The following is a 6,000-nucleotide window of genomic DNA, read 5'->3' on the forward strand; positions in this document are numbered from 1 at the left end:
GAGTGGAACAAACAGCAGCGATGGATTTTCTCACGACCCTGCAGGCTGGCGATTTGATGGTAAGGTGTCTGCAGGGTTGGTCTCTCCTGCGGCCTCTCTCCTCGGCGTAAAGGTGGCCGCATTCTCCCCCGGTCTGCACACGGTCTTTCCTCTGTGCGTGTCTGCGTCCGAACCTCTTCCTATCAGGAGAAATCATCGTGGAGTAGGGCAACCCCTCATCGCCTTGTTTTAATGTAATTACCTTTTCAAAGATCCTCTCTGCAAATACTGTCACCTTCTGAGGTGCTGGGGGTCAGGACTTCAACATAGGAATTTTGTGGGGACACAATTCAGACCATCACAGATATCATGTATCATGTTGAAATTAGAGCCTGTCTCATTAGTTGGAGCTGTAAGAATGGGCGGTGCCTGTGGCTCAAAGGAGTGGGGGCGCCAGCCCCATATACTGGAGGTGGTGGGTTCTAAACCTGGCCCAAGCCAAAAACTGGAAAAAAAAAAAAATGGAGGTAATAAGCAAAGCTTTTTCTAAAATTTCAGATTACTATCCAAGTACAAATGATTAGGTCACAATGTTTGTGTTTCTTAGGTAAGGTTTCTGTTGTCCTGGCACCCCTCGCGTCTCGGAGACGTGCCATGTACCCTCACATTGTGCCCATTAAGTGAGAGCTCATCGACCCCCCTCCCCCTCCCCCTCTCCTCTCCCTTCTCCCCTGCCCAGCTTGAATTAAATTGAGTTTTTCTCTCGTGTGTGCATGTAATAGTTCATCTACTGGCTTCATTTTGTATTGAATACATTGAATGTTTGTTTTTCCATTCTTGTAATACTTTACTAAGGAGAATGTGCTCCCACTCCATCCAGGTTCATACAAAAGACGTGAAGTGCCCCTCTTTTTATGACTGAAGAGTCTTCCATGGTATTCATGTACCTCACGTTATTAATCCGGTCATGGGTTGATGGAAACTTGGGTTGATAAGCAAAACTTTTTAATGCATTTTATCCCTATCCTGGTGCCAAAAATTCTTGACAAGATTTAGCATGGCAAATACGTAAGTTTTTGCCATAACATTCAGAACAGCTCTAAAGAGATGCTATGGTTAGTAGGCATCTACCCAGAAGAAAAAAAATATCATTTTATCACAGGACATTTGTGCTAATATGTTTATTACAGCTCAATTCACAATTGCCAAGAGGTGGAAGCAACCCGAGTGCCCGTTTGGGTTAATCCATTCATGGATTCATGTCAATCCAGGAATGATTAACAAACTGTGATATATGTATACCATGGAGTACTATTCGGTCACAAAAAAGAGATTTTATATCTTTTGTGTTTACTGGATGGAGTTGAAGCACATTCTTAGTAAAATACCACAAGAATGGAAAAAACAAGTATCCAATGTATTAAATATGAAACCAATCCATAAACTACATGCCCCCACAAAAGAAAAACAGTATGATTTAGTGAGGGGGGAGGGCAACTGATGGGACCTCACCTCCTGTGCACAATGTGAGGGCGTTCAGCCCGTCCCTGGGTGAAGGGCTCAACTACAACTTGAACTTTTCCTTAAAAATAAAAACAATGTAATATAAACATTTATACCCTCAGATTGATCTACAATTTTAGAAAGGAGATGCTATGATTCTGCTAAAAATATTAAAAACTTGATCACAGACTTGTAGAGGGGTTCCCTCATTCACCACATTCCCTTGACTCTCTAAACACGCCAGCTCCTACAGAATCCAGAAGACTGATTTAACTTTTTACTGGTTTTTATATTTCTCCTGTGATTACATGTTAGAAAACCTGAGACTTGTTACTTTTCTTGATGTTTCCCTGCTGTGAGACATTGATCTCGGCTAGTGGTGTGTGGGCTTGAGTTCACATCAAGACCCCTAGAGGGCTTGTTATGGACTGTGGAGCCTCTCACCAGAAAACCTAGGGCCAGGATCCTGCGTTTCTGACATGTCCTCTGGTGATGCTGCTGCTGCCAGTCCTGGTCTGGGACCAGCCTTCGGGAACCCCTGGTATAGGAAGTTGCAGGTGGGGTGACGGGGGGAGCTGTCTTCTGTGTTTTCTCATTTTGGGGGCCCATGTGGGAGGTACTGAGAGGCACCATCTTTGGCATCTTCCAGTTCCAAGTAGACAGAACAGTGAACGAAGCGTTGTCTAACCCGGGCTAGCTCATTTGTATTTCTCTACCCTATAATTGTACCCACTCTGTACAAGGCTGCTTCCTCTTGGCCCACTCTTCATTCACTTTGTTTTTGTTTTTAGAACAGAGGGTCCTGTTAGAACATTATTTTTAACAGTTATGCCAATTCCACCAAAGTCTTGAGAAAAAAAAGAAAAGACTTACCCGGTCCTTTTTCTGTTTCCAACTCTGCTGCTTCTCATAAACAAATATTTCCTGGGCCCAGTGCTAACTGTGATTACTGCTGCTTTGGGAGTCGCAGGGCTGCTTGCCAAGACACAGCTCAATGGCCTGCACTAACCTCTCCTCCTGACGTCCCTGGCCTTCTGTCTGGGACTAGACAGACAGACCATGCCATTAGGACTACAGAGTCTCTGGTCCCGCAAAGGACAGCAAGAACTGGGGAAGCCACAGGCAGGTATGTCTGGAGCAGGTGGCTGAGGCAGACACTGCTCTCTGTTTACCTGATCTCCATTCTCCTGTCTTTTTTACTGTGATGGTCTGAATGTTTGTGTGTCCCCCAAACCCCAAATTCATACTTTGGAATCCAAACCTCCACGGTGATGGTGTTAGGAGGTGGGGCTTCGGGAGGTGATTAGGTCGTTAGGATGGAGCCTCATAAGTGGGATGGGACTAGTGCCTCCATAAAAGAGGCCTGAGAGGGACACCTCGACCCTTCCATCATGTGAGGACACAGTAGAAGGCACTGTCTGTGAACCAAGAGCAGGTCCTCATTAGACCCTGAGCAGCCTGCTGCCTTGATCTTGGGCTCCCAGCCTCGGAACTCTGAGCAATAAATTTCTGTTGTTTATAAGCCATTCAGTCTGTGGGATTTTGTTATAGCAGCTGGAATGGACTGAGAGACCTACTTACCAGTGCCTGCTTGGTGTCATCCAAGGCAGAGGTGATGATGTGTCCAGCTAAACGCTGTGCCCACGCTGCTGTAGCCAGGGGCTGCTGTGTGACCTGATACTGGCCAGTGCCATGTAAGAGTTATGCCAGGGCGCTCAGGGAAAGCTTTCCAAGGCATCTGGCTCAGAGAGTGTGCTTACTGACCTCCACCCTCTGCGCTTCCCTTTCTTCCTGGAATGCCGGTGTGAGGTTTGGAGGTGCAGCAGCTCCTTTGCCACAAAGGTACACAATGGGGAAGCCGGAGCAGGTGCGAAGCAGGAGCCTGCCTCTGCAGTGGTGCCTCCAGCAGCTGCTGGCTCCAGACTTCTGTGTGTGTGAGAAAAACTACTCCCTGGTAGCTTCAGGCCTCTGTCAGATTTCCTGTTACTTGCATGGGCTGTGGCTGTGGCAGCGGCAGTGCAGAGTCTGAGGAACAAGAGAAGTGGAGGGACATACGAGTGTCCTGCCACTGGTGACTGTCAGAGGGATGAGTAGACCAGCAGCCATGTTAACTGCTGTTTCCTGAGCACTGACCCCAGGTCATTCTGCAGATGTGGAATCTAAGGTCTAAAGGGTTTTAGCACCATGCCTAAGTCACACAGCCAGGCAGGGTACAGCCAGGACCCACCAGGTCTGTCCAACCTCCCCAACCCTGATCAGGATTGTTGGCCCCTCCAGCTCTCGTCCTAGCCTGTGTTCTTTGGTGTCAGTAGTTTGGCTGAAGGCTCCTGCCCATGTTCAGGGCCCTGGCCCCACGGCCTGTACCCCCATTCTAAGGCAGGGGCCCCTTCCTGGTGGACATTGCTGCTCCCGGCCCAGGGCTGGACTGCAGATGGAGCCCTCTCCTGTCTGGTCATGTGCAGGACCAGGCTCCTCCACACAGGCTTTGCTGCCTTCCTCATCAGAATAAGAGCGGGCACGGTGCCTCTGCTCAGAGTTTAGATTTTTCACAGTTGCGAACACATCTGCTCATCACATGTCACATTTTATCTTTCTAATTTTGTTTGATGTCAGTTTTTTCCTGTTTCCTTTCTATTTTCTTTTCTTTTGTTGTTATTTTTTCGAGACAAGGTCTTACTCTGTCGCCCAGGCTAGAGTGCAGTGGCACAATCATAGTTCACTGCAACCTCAAACTCCTGGGCTCAAGTGATCCTCTCCCTCAGACTCCTGAGTAGCTGGGACTAAGGTATGTACCATGACACCCGGCTAAGTTTTTTTTTTTTTTTTTTTTTCTTTTTTGTAGAGATGGGGTCTTACTCTGTTGCCCAGGCTGATCTCAAACTCCAGGCCTCAGCTATCCTTCTGCCTTGGCCTCCCAAAGTGCTGTGTTTTCAGGCACTGGCTTGATGTCAGTTTCAAGATAGGTCTCGTATGTGAATATAAGTATCAGAAAGGAAAAATACACATTATATGGAAAAATATGTAGGGCAATTGTAAATTATAGAACTTTAGAGTGGACATGAATCTTGGGCATCATCTGGACCTCACCCTTTCTCCTAAGAACTGCAAACTGAATAGATGGATGGGAGGGTGAGGGATCAGGGAGTTTGCAGGGACCTGAGGGCCGAGCTTTCTCTGCAGAAGGAATGGCTCGTATGTCTCCTACAAATAGCAACCATTTTTAAAATGTAGCACTGTCATGAGTACCGTGCTATGGATTCCTTTAAAAGCATTACTGAATATAGAGGTTTTGACCAGGATGGACTTTCTGGGGGTGTGTGTGGTGTGTAGAGGGTTCCTCTACCAAGGAATGGGAATGTGGAATGCTGCTTCAAGCAGACCTGCCTGCGCTGCTCCCCCTCAGAGCCGTCCTTATCCTGTGCCCAGCTCTGCGTCTGGGCACTGTCTGCAGTTGCCCTGGTCCCCTACCATGTGACTACAGAGCCGCTCCGATGTTAGGAAGTCAGCGTCTGTGTCCAAGTTCTTACCCCCGTCCCAGCTCTACCCAGATTACCCTGGTTTGCCAGAGACGATCCTGACTATTTCAGGTTGTAAAAGTGAAATTTCCAGGGTCTGGAAACCTTCTCAGCCCTGGTTGGTCCAGGACGAGGTATCTGCACCCCACTGTCCCAGCGCCCCTCTGCAGCTTGCCGTCCAGTGTGCCAGTGCCGCCATTACCAGGCAGCGCCCCGAGCTGGGGGAGATGCCGGGGCTGCCTGCCATGGGCCTGTCACTGCCTCCCACTCGGAGCCAACTGCACCACGCCACTGGCCCCTAATGGCTCATGGAACCAGTTACAACTACAGGACTTTCTGTCAGAAACTTCTTTCAGGTCAGGTTCCCCACCCCTACCTGTACCTGTATTTGGCAGTTGGCCTCTTTGGCCTAATGGCAGTTTACCTTTTTAATTTATCCTAGTTTAACTTTATTGGCTTGGGCCTGGTCATCATCTCTGTAGGTGATATGAATTGGGAGATTGAAGCCACCTCATTGGTGGTTTCTCCCAGGTACGTGGCTTCTGAATGAATACATCTTTTGTGCCCTCATCCAAACTATTGATTAAAACATTGGACATAGAGCCCTGGGGCATATTCCTGAGACATCCCTGTAGACCACCAGCAAGCTGCCAGTCACTAACCTGTAATGGTCTTGTTTAGCCACCCGGGAAAAGATCTAATTGTGTTTTGGCTCTTGGGGGTAACTCCAGAACATGGGAACATGGTGATGAAAAATGGAGGTCTCGAGGGAGGGGGGAGGTGGGTAGAGGGAAGGGGATTGGTGGGATTACACCAGTGGTGCATCTTACAAGGGTATATGTGAAACTTGTTAAACGGTCTGTGAAGCTAGTGAATGATGCCCCATGATCATATCAATGTACACAGCTATGATTTAATAAAAAAAAAAAGAAAAAGAAAAGTAAAATGGAGGTCTCTTAGGAGCTGAAGCATATTCCCAAAGGGCTAGGATGTCCTCAGGTCA

The sequence above is a fragment of the Nycticebus coucang genome, chromosome 8 (genome assembly GCF_027406575.1).
Source record: "Nycticebus coucang isolate mNycCou1 chromosome 8, mNycCou1.pri, whole genome shotgun sequence".
In the NCBI taxonomy this organism is placed as follows: Eukaryota; Metazoa; Chordata; class Mammalia; order Primates; family Lorisidae; genus Nycticebus; species Nycticebus coucang.